The sequence below is a fragment of the Saccopteryx bilineata genome, chromosome X (assembly GCF_036850765.1).
Source record: "Saccopteryx bilineata isolate mSacBil1 chromosome X, mSacBil1_pri_phased_curated, whole genome shotgun sequence".
Lineage (NCBI taxonomy): Eukaryota > Metazoa > Chordata > Mammalia > Chiroptera > Emballonuridae > Saccopteryx > Saccopteryx bilineata.
Window position 1 is genome coordinate 88,367,213 of NC_089502.1, and position 23,062 is coordinate 88,390,274.

The 23,062-nt window shown below is 39.8% G+C and overlaps 1 pseudogene; it reads right to left on the reverse strand.

Moving 5' to 3' along the window:
- Positions 1-9,669: 9,669 nt before the first annotated feature.
- On the reverse strand, positions 9,670-10,942 carry LOC136317138 (SWI/SNF-related matrix-associated actin-dependent regulator of chromatin subfamily E member 1 pseudogene; annotated as a pseudogene).
- Between the last annotated feature and the right edge of the window lie 12,120 nt (positions 10,943-23,062).

Here is a 23,062-nt window from a genome sequence, read left to right on the forward strand (position 1 = left end):
AGCTGGGTCAAAAGGCAGTTCGATTTTTAATTTCTTGAGGAATCTCCATACTGTTTTCCACAGTGGCTGCACTAGTCTGCATTCCCACCAGCAGTGCAGGAGGGTTCCCTTTTCTCCACATCCTCGCCAGCACTTATTCTGTGTTATATTATTGATGAGCACCATTCTGACTGGTATGAAGTGATATCTCATTGTGGTTTTAATTTGCATTTCTTTAATAATTAGTGATGTTGAGCATTTTTTCATATGCCTGTTGGCCATCTGTATGTCCTCATTGGAAAAGTGTCTATTCATTTCTTTTGCCCATTGTTGGATTGGATTGTTTGTCTTCCTGGTATTAAGGATTACAAGTTCTTTATAAATTTTGATTATTAACCCCTTATCAGACGCATTGTCAAATATATTCTCCCGTTGTGTAGTTTGTCTTTTTATTCTGTTCTTATTGTCTTTAGCTGTGCAGAGGATTTTAGTTTGATAAAGTCCCATTTGTTTAATCCTGTCTTTTATTTCACTTGCCTGTGGAGACAAATCAGGAAATATATTGCTGCGAGAGATGTCAGAGAGATTACTGTCTATGTTTTCTTCTGAGATGCTTATGGTTTTACGGCTTACATTTAAGTCTTTTATCCATTTTGAGTTTATTTTTTTGAATGGTGTAAATTGGTGGTCTAGTTTCATTTTTTCTGCAGGTAGCTGTCCAATTTTCCCAACACCATTTGTTGAAGAGGCTGTCTTTACTACAGTGTAAGCTCTTATCTCCTTTGTCAAATATCAGTTGTTCATAAAAGTGTGGGTTTATTTCTGGGTTCTCAGTTCTGTTCCATTGATCTATATACCTATTCTTATGCCAGAACCAGGCTGTTTTGAGTACAATGGCCTTATAATATAACTTGATATCTGGAAGTGTGATACCTCCTGCTTTATTCTTCCTTTTCAAGATTGCTGAGGTTATTCGTGTTCTCTTTTGGTTCCATATAAATTTTTGGAATATGTGTTGTATATCTTTGAAGTAAGTCGTTGGTGTTTTAATCCATATTGCATTGAATTAATAAATTGCTTTGGGTAATATAGACATTTTAATGATGTTTATTCTTCCTAACCATAAGCACAGTATATGCCTCCACTTGTTTGTATCTTCCCCGATTTCTTTTATCAATGTTTTATAATTTTCCGAGTACAAGTCTTTAAGCACCTTGTTTAAATTTATTCCTATGTACTTTAGTTTTTTGGTTGCAATCGTAAAGGGGATTGATTTCTTAATTTCTTTTTCTGACAGTTGATTGTTAGTGTATAAAAATGCCTCTGATTTCTGAGTATTGATTTTATATCCTGCCACCTTGCTGAATTCGTTTATCCAGTCTAGTAGTTTTTTGACTGAGACTTTATGGTTTTCTATACAATACCATATCATCTGCAAATAATGATAGTTTTATTTCTTCTTTCCCAATTCAGATGTCTTTTATTTCTTTTTCTTGTCTGATTGCTGTGGCTAGGACTTCCAGAACTATGTTTAATAAGAGTGGTGAAAGGGGGCACCCCTGCCTTGTTCCTGATCTTGAGGGGATTACTTTTAACTTTTGCCCATTGCGTATGATATTGGCTGTGGGTTTGTCATAGATGACCTTTATCATGCTGAGGTATGTTCCCTGTATTCCCACTTTGCTAAGAGTATTGTTCATAAATGGGTGCTGAATTTTATGAAATGGGTTTTCTGCATCTATTGAAATTATCATGTGGTTTTTCTCCTTCCTTTTCTTTATGTGATGAATCGCATTGATTGATTTGCGAATATTGTACCAGCCTTGCCTCCCCAGAATAAATCCCACTTGATCATGATGTATGATTTTTTTATATATTACTGGATCCAGTTTGCTAATATTTTGTTGAGGATTTTTGCATCTAAATTCATCAGGGATATTGGCCTAAAATTTTCTTTCTTTGTGTTGTCTTTGCCTGGTTTTGGAATCAGAATTATACTCGCCTCATAAAAGAAGTTTGGAAGTCTTCCTTCCTCCTGAATTTTTTGAAATAGCTTGAGAAGGATAGGAGTTAGTTCTTCTTTGAATATTTGGTAGAATTCACTTGTGAAGCCATCAGGCTCAGGACTTTTCTTTTTTGGGAGTTTTTTGATAACTGCTTCAATCTCACTTGTTGTAATTGGTTTGTTTAGGTTTTCTGATTCTTCAAGATTAATTTTTGGAAGATTATATGTTTCAAGAAATTTGTCCATTTCATCTAGGTTGTCTAGTTTTTTGGCGACCAGTTCTTCATAGTTTTTTTCATACAATATTTTGTATTTCTGTTGTGTCAGTTGTTATTTCTCCACTCCCATTTCTAATTTTATTTATTTGAGTCCTCTCTCTTTTTTTCTTGGTGAGTATGGTTTAAGGTTCATTGATCTTGTTTACCTTTTCAAAGAACCAGCTCATGGTTTCATTGATACTCTGTATTGTTTCTTTAGCCTCTATGTCATTTATTTCTGCTCTGATCTTTATTATTTCCTTCCTTTCACTAGCTCTGTGCTTTACTTGCTGTTCTTTTTCTAGTTCTTTTAGATGTAGGGTCAAGTTGTTGATTTGAGCTTTTTCTAGCTTCTTGAGGTATGCCTGTAATGCTATGAACTTTCCTTCAGGACTGCTTTTGCTGTGTTCCATAAATTTTGAGTTGATGTATGCTCATTATTGTTTGTTTCTAGGAATTTTTAAATTTCTTCTTTGATCTCATTGTTTATCCATTCGTTATTTAATAACATGCTATTTAGTTTCTAAGTGTTTGAGTGTTTTTCAGTTTTTCTGTTGTGGTTGATTTCTAGTTCCATGCAATTGTGATCAGAGAAAGTGCTCGGTATGGTTTCAATCTTCTTAAATTTGTTGAGACCGCTTTTGTGCCCTAACATGTGATCTATTCTAGAGAATGTACCATGAACACTTGAAAAGAATGTATATTCTGCTGTTTTAGGGTGAAAGGTTCTAAAGATATCTATTAAATCAAGTTGATCTAATATGTCTTTTAAGTCTGCTGTTTCTTTGTTAATTTTCTTTCTTGAGGATCTATCTAATGATGGTAATGGGGTATTGATTACCTACTATTGCTGTTGATCTCGCCCTTTACATCCATCAAAGGCTGCCTTATATATTTAGGTGCATAAATATTTATAATGGTTATATCTCCCTTTTGGACTGCTCCCTTTATCTTTATGTAGTGATCTTCTTTATCTCTAACTATAGTCTTTGTTTTAAAGTCCATTTAAAGTATTGTTACCCCACCTTTTTGTTCATTTCCATTTGCGTGAAATATTATTTTCCATCCTTTTATCTTCAGTCTGTGTGCATCTTTTGATTTAAAGTGTGTCTCTTGTAGACAGCATATGTATGGGTCCTGTTTTCTTATCCACGCAAGCTACCCTATGTTTTTTGATCGGATCATTTAATCCATTTACATTTAAGCTTATTATTATTTTTTTTTCATTTTTCTGAAGCTGGAAACAGGGAGAGACAGTGAGACAGACTCCCGCATGCGCCCGACCGGGATCCACCCGGCATGCTCTGCCACCAGGGGGCGATGCTCTGCCCATCCTGGGCATCGCCATGTTGCGACCAGAGCCACTCTAGCGCCTGAGGCAGAGGCCACAGAGCCATCCCCAGCGCCCGGGCCATCTTTGCTTCAATGGAGCCTTGGCTGCGGGAGGGGAAGAGAGAGACAGAGAGGAAAGCGCGGCGGAGGGGTGGAGAAGCAAATGGGCGCTTCTCCTGTGTGCCCTGGCCGGGAATCGAACCCAGGTCCTCCGCACACTCGGCCGACGCTCTACCGCTGAGCCAACCGGCCAGGGCTAAGCTTATTATTGATATGTAATTGTTTATTGCCATTTTATTTTTTAAAACTGTATTTCTTTTTTGCTATATTCTTTTTTTTTCCTTTGATTTGTTTACAACAGGTCCCTTAGCATTTCTTGCAGCCTTTGTTTGGTTGTAGTGAATTCCTTGAGCTTTTTTTTTGTCTGTAAAGCTTTTTATTTCTTCTTCAATTTTAAATGATAGCCTTGCTGGATAAAGTAGTCTTGGTTGTAGGTTCTTATTCTGCATTACTTTGAATATTTCTTGCCATTCCCTTCTGTCTTCAAGTGTTTCTGTTGAGAAGTGAGAAATCATCCTTATGGGGGCTACTTTTTAGGTGATAGTCTTTTTTTCTCTAGCAGCTTTTAATATTTTCTCTTTATCACTTAACTTTGGTATTTTAATTATGATGTGTCTTGGTGTTTATTTCTTTGAGTTTCTCCTTAATGGAGTTCTCTGTGCTTCCTGAACATGTGAGATGTTTTCCTGCCTTAATTGAGGGAAGTTTTCATCTATGATATGCTTGAACGAAGTCTCTATCCCTTGTTCTTTCTCTTCTTCTTCAGGAACCCCTATGATGCAAATGTTATTTCTCTTCATGTTGTCACAGAGCTCTCTTAGGGTTTCCTCAGACTTTCTGAGTCTCTTTTCTTGTTTCTGCTCTGCTTTCGTGCCTTTATTTATCATGTCCTCTAACTCGGTGATTCGTTTCTCCACTTCATCCATCCTGCTTTTAATTTCTTCCATTGTGTTATTTATTTTAGATATTGTATTTGTCATTTCTGACTGATTCTTTTTTATTAGTTCAATGTCCTTTTTTATATTTGCTATCTCTTTATTTAGGTGTTCTTAATGACCATGTTTTTTTGTTCTGATATCTTTGAGCATCCTAACGATCGTTATTTTAAACTCTGCATCTGGTAATTTGGTTATATCTGATTCATTTAGGTCCTTTTCTGGGGATTTCTCTTGGTTCATTTGTGTTGCATTTTTTTGCCTTAGCATTTTCTCTGTATAAAGGAAGGTTTTGGCGACTGGAGTCTACTGGGTATAGCCTCTGTTCCCTAGCTATGGTCTGTCTGCAGGCCCACCACCCCCTCTTCTGTTGCTGCCTAGAGCAGGGGTCTTAAACTCAACTCAGCATGTGGGCCGCAGAGCAAGGTCACAGCTGTTCGGCAGGCCACACCAGGTCTACAAAAGGCAACTGTTACGCAACACTTTTCTCACTGCAGTTGAAAACAAAAAAAAATCAGTACAACAAGCACAATCATACATGCAGTTTACTCAGTGTCACGAAACGACCAGAAAGTTCGCATCACAACTGCTGTTAACTAAGCTAATATCTAGCTAGGATGCTAGAGAAATGAAAAATACAAGTAGGCCCCTAGGCTTACTTAATTTTATCCAAAATATTTTGAACTTCGTGGATTAGTCTGCGTTCCACACAGAATTGTTCAGCAGGCTGCATGCGGCCCGCGGGCCGTGAGATTGAGACCCCTGGCCTAGGGCTTCTGGGTTTGGGCATTGCCGGTGCCTGCCCACTGGGGCTGTTGCTTTGGTTTCCACCTTTTCTTCATGAGAGTGGCTGTGATCACATGCTTGGGTGCACAAGCCTTGGTGGCTTTGGCCTTTGCCCCACCCCCATATGTGGCGTTATGCTCGGCCCTGAGCTCAGTGGCAACACCTTTGCTCAGCTGCGGTTCTCTGCCTGTTTCTGGGCTTTCGCCTCGCCCTTGCAGGAGGAGCCCGCTCGTGGGATGGCTGCAAACCCTGGCTCCAGAGGCCAGGTGGGACTGCGTGCCCACCTCAGTAGTGGGACTCTACCTGTTCTGGGCTTTTTGCTCCACCCCTGTGGGAGGAACTGGCTCCCCAGTCAGGCCACAAGCCTTGGTTACATGGGCAGGGCAAGGCTGTGCTCCTGCGCTCTTGCTCAAGGGCTGGTCTCCACCCCTTCCGGGGTTCCCGCTCTTCTCCCACAGGCTGAATTACAGGCTGCTGGCAGCTGTGTTTGACCACTTTTTCCTGCCTACCCCTCCCCAGCCAGGCAAGACTGAGCTCACACGTGAACCCAGTGGTAGCCAGCAGGCTTCTGCCCCTGCTGAAAGAACCATGCCTCCGTGTCCCACCGCCGCCCACCCTCGGGCGAGCCCTCAGTCATGTGGAGTGCGGGCGCTGTAGCTCAGACCCTAACACTCACTACTGTAGACCTGAAAGCTCCTTCCTTCTAAGGGACTCTGCTCTGAGTGCCGCGGGTGAGCTTGTTCGGCTGGTGTCCTGCTTCCCTTTGCAGGTATTGCTGTTTCCGGGGGAAATATTCACTTCAGATTTGGGGAGTTACTCATCCCAGGTGTTAGAGTGGCTGTCTCCCAAAATGTTTCTGCCTGTGCCTCCTAGATTACACTCTCTTCCTGCTACTCTGGTCCTCTCCTCTCTCCCTGTCTCCCTGGAGCCCCAGGTGAGTGGTTGTGAGAGAGGTTTTCTGCACAGTCCCGTTAAGAAGGATCCTGGGTCTGAGAAATCAGTCTCTTTCCCACAAACAGTATCCTGAATTGCTTCCAGCTAAATACTGTCCTTATGCCTCTTCTGGGGCTGTAGGCTGGGGTTTTGTTCCTGGGGCTCAGGACCCTCCCCTCTTTGCTACACTCACTTCCCTCTACACGAGTCTCTCCTGGCTGCCATTTGCTCCGGGAAGCTGGGCAGCCCTCTTTGCGTTTCCACTTTTCCTACCAGTCTCAGTGTGGCTTCTTCAGTTTTCCTTGGTTGAAGAGTTCTCTTAGTTTAGTCCAAAGTAGGTTTTTCCAGATGATAGGTCTTAAAATTATTCTGTAATCCACTTTGGTTCTGGGAGGTAGATATTGGTATGTTTGCCTATTCCAGCGCCATCTTGTCTTCTCTTCTGCAAGCTTTTGCCCTCTTTTACTTAATCCAGCTAATAACACTGCTTTTGTCTTTTTCCAAAAGTTTATATAGACAGGAAAGGACCCTCAAGCCCATCAGTGAGATCTTCTGAGCATGGCTTTTAAGGTCTATAATGACCAAAGAAGGAACAGAAAAGGCAAATAGAGCCCAAAAGAGATCAGGAAAATTCCAGCTTTTGGCATACACCTTTAAAGGTTCCAGTACCCAAAAGGGGCTTCATAGGTTCATCAGGGCCCTGTTTCAAAAGTTGATAGAGAGGTCATTATGCAATGCCTACCAGGCTTCTTGGCCCCCACCAGGGGACATGCCTTTGCTGTGGGAAAAAGGGACACAAGAAGGTAAGCTGCCCCCTTGCTCCACAGAGGGAGAGTTCAGTCTCTTCCAGCCCTAATTCAGCCACCTGTGACCTGACCTTGTCCAGCCTGCTGGGACTTGCCACCGAAGGCTAAATTTGCCCAGGGCCGTTGGCCCTATCTCATGTCACCATGAATGAGCCTAGAGTATCTCTTCCAAGTAGCAGGTAAACTGATCTCATTTCTTGAAAACACAAGGGCCACTTACTATGCCTTGCTTAATATTTGAGTTTTACTTATCCCTTGAAGATCTCTATTGTGGGTATTGATAGTCTGATTTCTGTTGCTTTGTTTAATGTATAACATCTCCTTTATTCCTCTTGTCTCAATGCTCCCATGCCTATTTTAGGCTGGGACCTGCTCCTAATTCCAGTTAAAAAATAGTAGTCATTAGGACTTAGACTCTAGATACAGAGTATAGAATGTGACCACAACTCCAGTGCCTTGTAGACTTTCCCGAATATATGTGACTCCTACTCTTTGAGACATTTCTCAAAATGAAGTAAAATTGGGTTACAATTACAAATAATATGAAGCAGTAATGGTGTCAACATAAATTTAGTGAAATTACATTAACATGTTAAGAACATTTGTGACTGTAAGAATTTTATTTTGAATCCTGTTATATTAGTTAGAACTTTGTTTTTGTTTAATAATCTAGTAGGCTTTAGTCACTTTATTGTATTAAGATGCTTGTTATAATATTTGTTAACATTATCTGTTTTAATTTTATTATTTATTATATTTTTTCCAGTCTGCCTCAAAATCAGAACATAGTAATTCAAATGAATAGATGTCACCCAAAACCAATGTGGTTTTGGGATCCTTATTGCCAAAGGTTTATTTGAAACCAATTAGAAAAAGATTTTGTCAACAGGAAAAGTATAATTAGAGAAGCCAGACTTAGAATCTATTACAGATTCATTCTATAGAAATAGACTGTAATAAAATAATTAACAAATAAATAAAAGCATTTCCTTCTAAGAAATAGGGTACAGTAACAGTTATTAGGAAATCACTATATAGAATTCTTTCCAGATTTAGCATGCCCATTCTAGTGTTGGACCTACATTTATATCCACAGTCTCAAAGCTGATAGGAAAGGAACCCAATATTAATTAGAAGCTAATTTGAAGTTACATTGTGCCCACAGGCACTAAGAGCTTCAGCACAAATAAAATGCATGAATCAAATCATAAAGGAAATGTAACCACCCCTTCCTTAAGTACTTGCATAATTTATATGTTACACAGCAGACTGTTCAAAAGACTGTCCAAGAGGCACTTCCAGCATTTCCAAGTGATCCAGTACATCACCCAAGGACTGATTCCCATGTGGACGGGTCCACAAACCACAATCCTGACCACTTCCACTGCTGCCAAAGTAGAAAAATAGCATGCCCTACTCCAACCACAAACTGGAAGCTGGTTGGTCTACATATGGTGAATATATGAAGAAATTTACTAAGAACTCCCTTTTCAATCAAACTTTAGGAAAAAGGGAAACTAGGGTAAAATGAAAACCAAGTTAATTGTCACTGAAGGTGAAAAGTTTTAAAATTAAGAATTCTGACTAAAAGTAAATTGTTAAAAAAAGCCAATTAGTTTTATATAAGTTGTAAAAGGTTTGTACAATTTATAGAAAATTAATCAGTAATATTTGTTTCTTTAGTGAACTGTATTGCTATTAATGCTGTCTGTTAAATATCTGTTACATGTTATAAGTTAATATTCCTACACAACAACCTCATGCTCCTCAGTAAATTAAATCAAGAATTTGACTTAGGAAATAAAACCAGTGGGGATTGTTGTAAGGTACCAAAAAGTTGAAAAATTAATATTGATATTCTAGGAGGAAAGGTTAGGCTTTCCTATGCCATCCTTCCTTTGGGGAGGGAAGGGAGAAGAATGTAGAAGTTTCTAGCTTGCAAGAACAATGGGTCATTTAGTTTTAAATCTAAAATAAAGGTTAACTGAGAAACTTCTTCTCTTTCAATGGGAGACAGAATTTACATACCACCTTACACTGACTGTAGTTCCTCCCCCTTCCTGGAATCTTTTTTTTTTTACAGAGACAGAGAGAGAGTCAAAAAGAGGGATAGACAGGGACAGACAGACAGGAACAGAGAGATAAGAAGCATCAATCATTACTTTTTCATTGCATATTGTGACACCTTAGTTGTTCATTAATTGCTTTCTCATATGTGCCTTGACTGCGGGCCTTCAGCAGACCGAGTAACCCCTTGCTCGAGCCAACGACCTTGGGTCCAAGCTAGTGAGCTTTTGGGTCAAACCAGTTGAGTCCACGCTCAAGCTGGCGATCTTGGGGTCTCGAACCTGGGTCTTCAGCATCCCAGCCTGATGCTCTATCCACTGTGCCACGGCCTGGTCAGGCCATTCCTGGAATCTTGAGAGTAAAATACCTCTAGGCTAGTGAGGGAATATGAACCCTAAAAAATTTGTAAACATCTTTGATTGTGTCATCTTGAAAGTGTTTTTTTTTTAAACTCAAAAACATTTTTTTCATTTTAAAAAGTATTTAGAATACATAAAACAAGGCAACATTTATTCTGTTTTCTCATCTTCATATATGGGATCTGTTGGTGGTTCCACCATCATCATACTGTTGCTCTCTGAGCCAGTGTTTCTGTCACTGGTCCCTTCCTCTGCCATACTGTCCACCTCTTCCTGTCTACTCTCCTTGTCCTCAGGAGTAGACGTGCCTTCTTCACCATTCTGCTGACTTCCTGTCATTTCTTCAAGGTGTGTCTCCTCTGTCTCCACTGGAATGCTCTCGTCTTCCTTTTTGTCATTGGCCTTATTAGCTGCTTGCTCCTCCTCAGGAGTGATGCTACTCTGATTGCATTCAGCTTGCTCTGCTGCCTCCTCCCTTTTTTCCTGCCTTTTGCAAGCCTGTTCCTCTGCCTGTGCAATTTCAGCTTCAATTTTGTCCATATCCACTTTTATTTTCAGATCGCACAACCTTTTAAGTTCATTGTTAAATGAATCTGTGCTCTCCAGGAATTTGCTCTTCTTTTTCCGGTGTCACTCTTCTATTTGAAGAAGTTCAACTTCTAGTTTTTGCTGATGAACCATTAAGGACTGGACCTGTTGCTTGAGGACCTGCATTCTAGCTGTTGTGACAACTGACCGCATGCCCAGCACCACACCCTCACTCAGGATCTCACTGATAAGCCAGTGGTTTCTCTAGAAATGGATGGTGGCTGTATGCTTCATTGAAAAGCCATCATCATAATCATCTGAGTCTTCAGCAGGCTGAATGCTCATGTAGGGCTCCCCCTTCTCCATATGAGACTCCTCTGTCAACTTTCTTCCTTTAAAGTGGCTTCCACACAACTCTTCACATTTATGTAAGCAAAGTATGCAGAGGAATAATGATAGGCCTTCATAAATTCATTGTACTCAATCTTTTCTGCTTCCTATTCATTTAAATATTCTTGTTTTTCTTCATTAGTGAGATTTTGCCACATGCCACCAATAATCTTTCCAATCTCCCACAACTTTAGATCAGGATTGGAAGCCTTTACTTGGTGGAGACCCTTCTTCTCTACCTCATGAAGGGCATCAGCGGCTTATCTGGTGGCTTTAGAGGTTTTGGAATCATAATACCAGAGGATGCCATGACCCGGCTGCTGGTGCCTGGGTTCCCTCCCAGCCTGTAGTTGTTTTAGGTGAGAGGACTGTATGGATTGTCTCCCACAAACCCTGGTATGCTGGGCATTTGTGTTGCAGAAGCTAGGGTAGGAGGTGGGGCATAAAATGGTCTTTTTGACATTTTGGAAGATTAAGCTATCAGTTCCTTAATAATGAATCTGGGACTCCGTGGGCAGAAGAAGTCCATACTGCTCTGGCCTTGCTTCCTTTTGTCCCACGCACACCCCACCCCTCATGTCTGGAGCTTCCACACTCACACTTCCTACACTTTTCTTAATTTCTTTCCAGTCATCACTCGACTGTCTTTAGAAAAATAAACCTCCTAGTGAGAATATGTGATGCTTTGTACAGTCAAGGATTTTTTTCAGGCTGTATACATTCCTCAAAACTCTCTTAATTTGGGTGTTCTCCCCACCTGGTGCTGACGGAGAGGGCGGAGGGGGCCCAACCTACCTTGAAAGTCTTAATGTTTCTGTATATCCTGTAAACAAATATTGTCAGCTTGTGCCATGATGTCATGCTCTCCCCCACTCATGTGTGATCAAAGGTATATATAAACAGCCCCTGAAATATTTTTGGTTGGCACACAATTTCGGTTTGCTGCCCCGTGTCAGCCATATGTGGCCAGCATATTTAACAAATCTCCTCCTTTAATAAAACTCTTCAAAATTCATCTGGACTTGGTGTCTCTATGTAAACGCGATGGAGTGAAGTATGGTGTCTTTCAGAATCTGCGGTATGATATTTTATAACAGTACCTCAGCATACCAGGTTGATGCTCTATTCACTGTGCCACCACCTGGTCAGGCAAACATTCCAGTTTTATGAAATAAAATGTCCAATTCCCTTACTTACTTTCCCCATCAATATCTAGATCTCTGCCTACATTAACGTTACTATCCTTGGCATTTGAGTATCTCCATTAGCTTATCTTCCTTGTCCTTTTAAAGACTCAGCAACTCTCTGGTTTGGATTTCCTTGGAAGCTACTTACAACAACCTTCCATGTGATGCTTGAATCTTTTCTCCAACATTCCCAACAAATTTTCAGGCAATTTCTGCAAATGTTGTGTAGTGAAACAAATGAGCCTAGGCTTTACAGTCAGACAGACTTTGGGTGAGTCATGGACAGGTGATTTCACCTGTATGAACATCAGTAAAATAAGGATAAATACGCCTCAATTCCAGGGTTGCTATTTTGATAAATGCAGTAACATATGTAAAAAACAATATGCATAAATCAAGACAATGTTGGTTGAAGAGTTAAGGGCTTAAGCAACAGTGCTGAATTCTGTTCTGCTGGAGAATAGTCTTCCTTTAGTCCCAATTGAAGCTACCGGTTTTCAAATGCTGGGATCCAACCTGTTGCTCAGAAAGAGCGTAGCAACTTCAGGTAAGGATCTCTGGGTGCAGAGCTGCTAGTTAGCCTGGCTGCTGGGTTTTCCCTCACCTTTCAGAACCTGTCTTTGTTGTCATAACTTCCCAAACATTTCAGTGCCTCTCTTTTAGGAAATTCTTTGATATAATCCAACTCCTAACCTCTCTTAAAACTCAATAACATCCTCCTACCAAGATGCCTTCACATTAATTTTTCACTGCTCTGTATCTTTCTCTTGTACTAACCTTCATATGTCAAGGGCAAAATACTTCATCAGCTACCCAGATACCCACATATCTATTAACCTGGTGTAGTAACTCTCTGCTGTTATTCAACTTCAATTCTGCAGCAATCATTCCTTGAGTATGCAAGTTTAGATTCAAGTTCTTAATTTCTCTGTCTACTCCAATACCATAGTCTCCCTGAACATTTATGTAATTTTGCTACAATATTTATCAGAAGGATTAAGTTTGGAAAATGTTTTCATACCTTCACACGATGAAAAGGAAACTTTTATAAATGAAATTGATGTTATAAAGCAATGAAATTTTTTTCTTCCAAGGCTGAAAAATATTTGACTTTTTTATTTGATCTAAAATTCAGCATGTAATTAAATGTGTGATAAAGACTTATTGGAGATTTTCTGTCAAGAGAGTTGAAGTAGATAAATATTGTGCTTGCTTCTTTCCACAATCACATCAAAAGCACAAATAAATTAAAGAACAATCATCAACAAGAACTGCCTAAAGACAAGTTGAACAGAAGTTCTATAACTAAAGTTATAAAGATAAAGCCACATAGAGACTGGTAAAAGAAAGAGAGAGGTAGAATAGGCAAACCTCACATCCATGGTGTGTCAATTCAAAAACCAAAGGATCTGTGGTCAATTAGCTCAGTTGATTAAGAATGTTGTTCTGGACCCTGGCCGGTTGGCTCAGCGGTAGAGCGTCAGCCTGGTGTGCAGGGGACCTGGGTTCGATTCCTGGCCAGGGCACATAGAGAAGCACCCATTTGCTTCTCTACCCCCCCTTCCTCTTTGTCTCTCTCTTCCCCTCCTACAGCCAAGGCTCCATTGGAGCAAAGATGGCCCAGGCGCTGGGGATGGCTCCTTAGCCTCTGCCCCAGGCACTAGAGTGGCTCTGGTCGCGGCAGAGCGATGCCCCGGAGGGGCAGAACATCGCCCCCTGGTGGGCAGAGTGTCACCCCTGGTGGGCGTGCCCGGTGGATCCTGGTCGGGCGCATGCGGGAGTCTGTCTGACTGTCTCTCCCCGTTTCCAGCTTCGGAAAAAAAAAAAGAATGTTGTTCTGAAATGAAAAGGTTGCGGGTTTGATTCCTGGTTAGGGCACACTGGGAAGCAATCTGTAAATGTACAACTGAGTCAAACAACAAATCAATGCTTTCTTTCCCCCTTTCCCCTCTCTCCCTTCTTTTCTCTGTTTCTCTAGAAAAATAAATCAATAAATTAAAAAATAAAATTAAGTCTTGGCCAGATAGTTCAGTTGATTGGAACATGGTACTGTAATGCAAAGTTGCTGTTCAATTCCCTGGTCAGGGCACATACAGGAGCAGCTCAATGTTCTTATTTCTCTCTCATTTCCTCTCTCTCTCTCTCTCTCTCTCTCTCTCTTTCAAAAAGATATCTTTGTTGTAGAGTTTACCCTTGAAGAGTTAGGGGACCTAAACCACATTGGACTACCAAACTAGGGCTCCAGTGCCTGGAAGATGAGTCCCCATAACATGGAGCTGTGAAAACAACAAGGATTTTGTCAAGGTGCAATGGACAGTTGCTAGTCTCAGGAAATATTCTTAAAGGAAAAATACATGGACTTACTCAACAATGTACTCACTCATTCTAAATTCCTGAGCTGGGATAAACAGCTTGAAAAGCACAGGAACATAAAAAGAGGAAAATAATTATCAGGCTTCAGGTCAAGAGTTAGAAGAGCAACTCTTTCCTGGACTGAAGTCCTGGCAGACACCATTGTTCTTTTGTTGAGTACTGCTTTCCCCCAGGCTGAAGGCATAGGGTTTACCAAGTCTGAGTCTCCAACAACATGGCTAACCACTGTTTTATCTAACCTAATGATTTTCTGAGATTATACTCTCAGGCTTGCTCAAATTTCTGTCTAGAAGCTTATTCAAACAACCCATCTATCTTACCTAATGCTGAGAACTTTAATAAAATCTCTTAATGGTTCACAAACCTCAAACAAGTACTGTCCATCCTCAGTGTGTTGCATAGCACTTGCTAAGCAGCCCCAAGGCTGGAACTAGTGGCAGCTTGCTTTGGTTTGTAGCTTAGCCTCTTCAAGGTGCCTCCAAGCCCAACATAGGTTGCAACCATCTGTAGATAACTCTGTAGTTTCTACCAGGTGGCTCTGGACAAGGCACAGGTAGTAGCTGATCTTATTCTGTACCAGAAAGCTTCCCAAGAGGCCCCAGAACCAACAAACCCTGTGGCCATATTCATTCTACAATATAGTACCACCAAGTACCTCTAAAAATGACAACCCAAAGGGTGGAATCAGCAGGCACCAGAGCCTGACTAAAGGGAATCTCACTCAATGAGGTAAGCCCAAAATAATTTTTCAACTGCAATCACTGCTATTTCTCAGAGCCAATCAGCCTGAGGGTCACTCCTTCTCACTGATGTGTCACCAGCAATTAAGGCTGACCTACAAGGTATACGCATACCTGGAGTACCTGACCAAGTTAACCAAGGAGACTGTGCCACTCTTTCCCATAAGACACTTAACACATAAGGCCACTCTGCCAAGACTGAGAGTCATAGCTGATCTACCTAATAGATAGAAATAAATATAAGAGTTAGCCAAAATGAGGAGACAAAGAACTATGTCCCAAATGAAAGAATAATACAAAACCCCAGAAAAAGAACTAAAGAGAATGGATACAATAAACCTACTAGATGCAGAGTTCAAAATACTGTTTATAAAGATGTTCAATGAATTTAGGGGGAGAGTAGGTGAACTCAGTGAGAACTCAAAGAGATAAAAAACATAAAAGTAAAGAAAAATCCTTAAAAAATGACTAGTAAAAAATGAGGACTATAATAACTGAAATTAAGAATACATTAGAAGAAATAAACAGTAGATTAGATGAAGCAGAAGATCAAATCAGTGATTTGAAAAACAAGGCAGCAAAAAACAATCAGAGCAGCAAAAGGAAAAAATAATAAGCTGAGGATAGTTTAAAGAATTTCTGGGACAACATCTGGCGTATCAACATTAGCACCATACGAGTACCAGAAGAAGTACAGAGAACAAGAAATTAAGAACCTATTTGAAGAAACAATGGCAGAAAACTTCTCTATCCTGGTGAAGGAAATAAAAACACAAGTTCAGCAAGTGCAGATCAAACAAGATGAATTCAAAAAGGCTTACACCAAGACACATTGCAAATAAAATATCAAAGGATAAAAGCAAGAATGATAAAAACAACAATAGAAACATTTATTTATCTACAAGGGATCTCTCATAAAATTAAATGTCAGATGATTTTTAACAGAAACTTTGCAGGCCAGAATAGATTGGTAATAAAAACCAAGATTACTCTACTCAGCAAGGCTATCATTTAGAATTGAAGAAGAGATAAAGAGCTTTTCAGAAAAGAAAAAACTAAATGAGTTAATCACTTCAAAACTAGTATTACAAGAAATGTTAAAAATATTTCTTTGAAAAGAAGGATAAAAAAGATAAATAATAAAATAGCAACAGCTACATACCTATCAATAACTATGTGAAATGTAAATGCATTAAATACTCCAATTGAAATATAAGATCCACACATATTTTGCCTACAAAAGATACACTTCAGATTAGAATACATACACAGACTAAAAGTTAAGGGTTGGAAAAATATATATCATACAAATGGAAACAGACAAGCAAAAAAGCTGAAGTAGCAATACTTATATCACACAAAATAGACTTTAACACAAAGTCTATAACATGAGAGAAAGAAGGGATAAATTCAACAAGAGGATATAAACCTTGTAAATATTTATGCATCCAATGTAGTAGCACTTTAATATATAAAACAACAATTGACAGACATAAAGGGAGAGATTGAAAGTAATACAATCAAAGTAGAAAATTTTAACACCTCATTGACAAAGATTTATAGAATATTCAGGAAGAAAAAATAAACAAAACAATAGCTGCCTTAACTGACACATTAGGCCAGGTGAATTTAATTGATATTTTAAGACTATGTTACCCCAAAGCAGTAGAATATACATTCTTTGCATGGGTGCATGGAACATTTTCCAGGACCAACAACATGTCAAGCAACAAAAAAAGTAAGTCTCAAAAAATTTAAGAAGTTTGAAATCATGTTGAACACCTTTTCTAAGCATAATGGTATGAAATAAAATGAATTACAAGAAAAAAACTGAAAAAAAGTAATTAAGCATATGAAGGCTAAATAGCATACTACTAAACAATGAATAGGTTAATGAGATCAAGAAAGAACTCAAAAGATACATTGAGACAAATGGAAATGAAAACACAATGACTTAAAAAAAAAATCCATGAGACACAGCCAAAGCAGCTTTAAGAAGAAAATTCATAGCAATACTTGCATACTTCAAGAAAAAAATTATCAAATAAACAATCTAACATTACACTTAAAAGGGCTAGAAAACAATCAATAAACAAAGCCCAGGTGAGCAGAAGAAACGAAATAGAAAAATTCAAGCAAAAAAATAAACAAAAAAAGGATGATATCAGAGTAATGGTGGTGTGAGAGATACTCCTGATCTCTCCCTTTGAAATTTCAACAAATTGGACAACTATAACACAACAAAGACACCTCAGCTGGGCTCACAAGGTGCACCTGAAAGATCCATGCACTGAATGGACTAAAGCCAGTACTCAGCAGAAACAGAGAAAATTAAAGTGCTTCCCCCCAGGCTCCCAGGTCCTGCATCCTTCACCTCACTGTATGGAGAATGGCAAAGACAAACCCCACAGCTAGCTCTCCAGACTCACTCTTTCCACTGAATAACAGAGGTACTCCACATCTGGTCCTCAGGTCTGTGGAGATGTTTGAAGGCACCTGGAATTCCTAGATTGCCATTGCTAGAGCCATAAAGTCAGAGAGCCAAAGGCATAACGCTGAAGCAGAATCTGGAAAGCCAAAGCTGTAAAACCCTCACAATATGTCCCACCCACCAACGTGACTGTGCATTCACCTATATCATTGTCAACAGCAAAATCTCATCAGAGGACAGCCCAGGAACTTCACAGAGATAAAACTTGTAATACAGTGACATCTACTGGAAGACACCTCACAAAACCTAAACTCATTTTTCCTTTTTTATCATCATTTTTTCCTTTTTCTCCTTCATATTCTTTTATTCTCTTTCTCCCTTCTGAATTTCATTCCCTTTAATTTTTATAAAATTTTTTCTTATTTTTTCTGGATGTATTATTGTTTATTTCTTTTATTGGTTTTCAATCTTTTTTTCTGTGAGTTTTCTCTTTTACTTGGCATATTTTTTTTTAAGTTTTATATTTTATATTGAATTTTAAATTTTTTATTTTTTAGTATTTTTTTAGGGTTTTTTGTGTATTTTTCTGAAGGGAAAATCGAGGAGTCAGAGAGACAGACTCCTGCATGAACCTGACTGGGATCCACCTGGCAACCCCACTAAAGATTGATGCTCACCCATCTGGGGCATTGCTCTGTTGCAACTGGAGTCATTCTAGTGCCTGAGGTGGAGGCCATGGAGACATCCTCAGTGCTCTGGCCAGCTTTGCTCCAATGGAGACTTTGCTGTGGGAAGGGAAGAGAGAGATAAAGAGAAAGGAGAGGGAGAAGGGTGGAGAAGCAGATGGGTGCTTCTCCTGTATGCCTTGGCTGGGAATCAGTCCAGAAACATACACATGCCAGTCAATGCTCTATTACTGAGCCAACCAGCCAGGGTTTCTTAGGGTTCTTAATAACACCACTCTCCAATGCCATCAGGGAAGAAGAAATTGAATGCCATGGCTAAACAAGACAGAGATGTAGTTCAGAAAGAAAATTAAAAATATCCAGAAAACAAATCTCAACACATGGAAAGCTTGGAGTTAAATGATAAAGAATTCAAAATTGAAGCTTTGAAAATACTCAATGAGATGACGGAAGACACCAATAGAAAACTTAGTGAGCTGAGAAAACAAAAAGAACACATCACCAAAGAGATTGAAACTTTAAAATTGGTGAGGAAAAAGTCAATACATGAATTGAAAACTGAGGCAGCAAGTTTGGCTGATAGAACAAGCCAGATAGAGAAAAGAATCAGTGACATTGAAGACAGGCAACCAGAGATGCTACAGAGAGAAATGACAGAGACTCATGAATAAAAAAACTGATAGAGTTCTACAAGAATTGTCTGACTCCATCAGAAAGAAATATATAAGAATAATGAATATATCAGAAGAGAGGGAGAAAGGAATGGAGACTATTCAAACAAATAATTGATGAGAATATCCTATGTCTGTAGAAACAGTTAGATCTTTGAATCCAAGAAGCCAACACAATGTCATTACCTTAACCAAAATATACCTACTCCAAGGCACATCATAATAAAATTGTCTAATATATATGACCAAAAAAATCCTTAAAGCAGCTAGGGAAAAGAAGAATATGATATATAAAGGAAAAGCTATTAGTTATTATCAGACTTCTCATCAGAAACTCTACATCCAGAAGAGAATGGACCTAAGCATTCACAATATTGAAAGAAAGGAATTATCAACCAAGAATACCATATCTACCAAAGTTATCCTTCAAATATAAAGGAGAAATAAAAACTTTCACAGACATACAGAAGCTGAGGGAATTTATCACCAGAAAACCCTCACTGCAGGAAATACTCAGGGGAGTTATTCATCCAGATAAAAACAAAACAAAACTACAAGTAAATGCTCCAACAAGGTCCCCATAAAAATTAGAACAATCTGTAACAACAATAACATAAAAGAAGAAAGGACAAAGATCTGAAGTAGAAAAAGATGATGGAGTGAAAGAGCACTCATAAGGCAAAGGATCTTGTACATATGTACATTTTTCTCTTAATAATCTAATAATAACCACCCAAGAAAAAGTCACTACTGAAATACACGGTTTAAAAAAAGAAGAAACTGGCCCTGGCTGATTGACTCAGTGGTGGAGCATCAACCAGGCATGTAGATGTCCCAGGTATGATTCTTACCAGGGCACACAGGAGAAGCACCCATCTGCTTCTCCAAACATCTCCCTCTTGCTTCTCTGTCACTCTCTTTTTATTCTCCTCCTGCAGCTATATTTCATTGGAGCAAGCTGGCCCTTGGCATTGAGGATGGTTCCATGGCCTCCATTTCAGGTCCTAAAAAATAGCTCCAGATGCAATAAAGTAAGGGCCATAGATGAGCAGAATATTGCCTCCTGGTGGGCTTGCTGGTTGGATCCCAATCAGTGTGCATGCAAGAGTCTGTCTCTGTCTCCTCTCCTCTCATTAAAAGAAAGAAAGAAAGAAAGAAAGAAAGAAAGAAAGAAAGAAAGAAAGAAAGAAAGAAAGAAAGAAAGACAGGGGAAGAAAGTATGGAATATTGTCAAATAAAAACAACTGACAGAAATAAAAAGAGATGAACAAAACAAGACACAGAGCTTCCAGAAAGCAATACAGAAACTGGCTATAGGAAATCCTCAAGTGTCAATAATTACTCTAATTGTAAGTGGACTGAATTCATCAATAAACAGGCACAGAGTAACAGATTGAATAAAAAAATAAAACCCAACCATATGCTGCCATCAAGAGATATATCTAAACTGTAAGGACAAAAGAGACTCAAACTAAAAGGTTGGACAATGATTCTGCAAGAAAACAATACTGAAAGAAAAGCAAGTGTAGCCATACTCATATCTGACAATGCTAACTTCAAGATAATAAAGTTAACAAGAGACAAAGATGAACATTTTATAATGATAAAGGGGTCATTGCATCAAGAAGACATAACATTTCCTTATATATATGCCCAAGCAGGGAGCACCAAAATATATAAGACATCTACTAATTGATCTAAAAATAAAAGCAGCAAAAACACAGTCATACATGGAGATTTTAACACATACTTGATAGCTTTAGATAGATCATCCAACCAGAAAATCAACAAGATAATATCGGCCTTAAATGACACACTGGACCAAATGGGCATAAGAGATATTTACAGGGCATTTAATCTCAAAATGTCAGATTACACATTCTTTTTCAGTGTGTATAGAACAGTCTCAAGGGTAGACCATATGTTGGGCCACAAAACTGAATTTAAGGTAGCCCAAGACAAGATGGCGATGGAGTAGGCAGATGTACCAACTTCTACCTTCCAGAACCAAAGTGGATTACAACCTAATTTTAAGAACCATCATCTGGAAAAACCAATTTTGGACTAAACTAAGAGGACTCTTCAACCAAGGAACATTGAAGAAGCCACACAGACTGGTAGAAAAAGCAGAAATGCAGAAAGGGTTGCCCAGCTCCCAGGAGCGAAGGGCAGCCAGAGAGACTTGTGTGGTGGGAAGTGAGTTTAGCAAAGAGGGGAGGGTCCTGAGCCCCAGGAACAAAGTCCCAGCCTGAAGCCCCAGAACCTAGAAGAGGCGTATGGACAGTATTTAGCTGGAAACAAGTCAGGATACTGTTTGTGGGAAAGAGACTGATTTCTCAGATCCAGGATTCTTCTTAAAGGGACCGTGCAGTAAACCCATCTCACCACCACTCTCCTGGGGCTCCAGGGGGACAGGGAGAGAGGAGAGGACCAGAGTAGCAGGAAGAGAGTGTAATCTAGGAGGCACAGGGAAAAACATTTTGAGAGACAACCACCCTAACCCCTGGGATGAGTCACTCCCCAAATCTGAAGTGAATATTTCCCCTGGAAAGGAGGACACCAGCCAAACAAGCTCTCCTGCAGTACTGAGAGCAGAGTCACTTAGAAGGAGGGAGCTTTCAGACTACAGTAGTTAGACTAAGAGTTTGAGCTGCAGCACCCCCACCCACACGGCTGAGGGCTCACCCGAGGGCGGGAAGCAGCAGGACACAGAAGCACAGTTCTGTTGGCAAGGGCAGAAGCTGGCTGGCCACAACTGAGGCCCAGGTGTGAGCTTGGTCTTGCCCGGCTAAAAAGGATGGGATGTGTGAAAGTGGTCAAGCCCAGCTGCGGGCCGCCTGCAATCCAGCCTGTGGGGTAAGGGCAGGAGCCCTGGGAGGGGAGGAGAACCACCCTTGAGCAAGGGCACAAGAGCTCAGCCTTGTCCCACCTGCAGAACCTAGGCTTGTGGCCTGAGGCAGATTCAGCTCCTCCTGTGGGGGTGGAGTGAAAGCCCAGAAAACTTGGAGTCCTGCAACTGAGCATGGGCATGCAGCCCCACCTAGCCTGTGGAGCCAAGGCTTGAAGCCCTCCCATAAGCAGGCTCCTCCTGCAGGGGCAGGGAGAAAGCCCAGAATCAGGCGGAGACTAGCAACTTAGCAAAGGTGCTCACCCCTGCCCTCAGGGCCGAGCATAACCCAACCCACAGGGGCGGGGCGAATGCAGAGGATACCAAGGCTTGTATACCCAAGAATGTGATCACAGACACTCTTGTGAAGAAGAGGAGGAAACCACAGCAACAGCCCCAGTGGGCTGGCACTGGCAATGTCCATACCCGAACAACTTAGGCAGCAGTAGCAAAGAGGGTGGTGGGCCTGCAGACAGACCATAACTAGGAAACACAGAGGCCACACCCACTGGTCTCCAGTGGCCCAAACCTTCTTTTACACAGACAAAATGAGAAGGCAAAGAAATTCAACACAAATGAATCAAGAAAAATCCCCAGAAAAGGACCTGAATGAGTCAGATATAACCAAATTACCAGATATAGAATTTAAAATAATGATTGTTACGATGCTCAAAGATATTAGAACAACAATAGATAGTCATTACAAACACCTAAATAAAGAAATAGCAAATATAAAAAAGAACATTGAAATAATAAAAAAGAATCAGTCAGAAATGACAAATACAATATCAGAAATGAAGAACACAGTGAAAGGAATAAAAAGCAGGATGGATGAAGCTGAGAATCGAATCAGCAAGTTAGAGGACAAGATAAATGAAGGCATGGAAGCAGAGCAGGAAAAAGAAAAGAGACTCAAAAAGTCTGAGGAAACTCTAACAGAACTCTGTGACAACATGAAAAGAAATAACATCCGCATCATAGGGGTTCCTAAAGAAGACGAGAAAGAATAAGGGATAGTGATTTTTTCAAACACATCATAGCTGAAAACTTCCCTCAATTAAGGCAGGAAAACATCTCACAAGTTCAAGAAGCACAAAGATACTCCATTAAAGAGAAACCCAAAGAAATCTACAGCAAGACACATCATAATTAAAATACCAAAGTTAAGTGATAAAGAGAAAATATTAAAAGCTGATAGAGAAAAAAAGACTATCCCCTAAAAAGTAGCCCCCGTAAGGATGACTTCTCACTTCTCAACAGAAACACTTGAAGCCAGAAGGGAATGGCAAGAAATATTCAAAGTAATGCAGAACAAGAACCTACAACCAAGACTACTTTTCCAGCAAGACTATCTTTTAAAATTAAAGAAAAAATAAAAAGCTTTCCAGACAAAGAAAACCTCAGGGAATTCACTACAACCAAACCAATAGTGCAAGAAATGCTAAGGGGCTGGTTGTAAACAGATCAAAAGGGAAAAAGAATATAGCAAAAGAGGAATACAGGTTTAAAGAATAAAATGGCAATAAACAACTACATATCAATACTAATCTTAAATGTAAATGGATTAAATGATCTGATCAAAAGACATAGGGTAGCTGCGTGGATAAGAAAATAGAATCCATACATATGGTGTCTACAAGAGACACACCT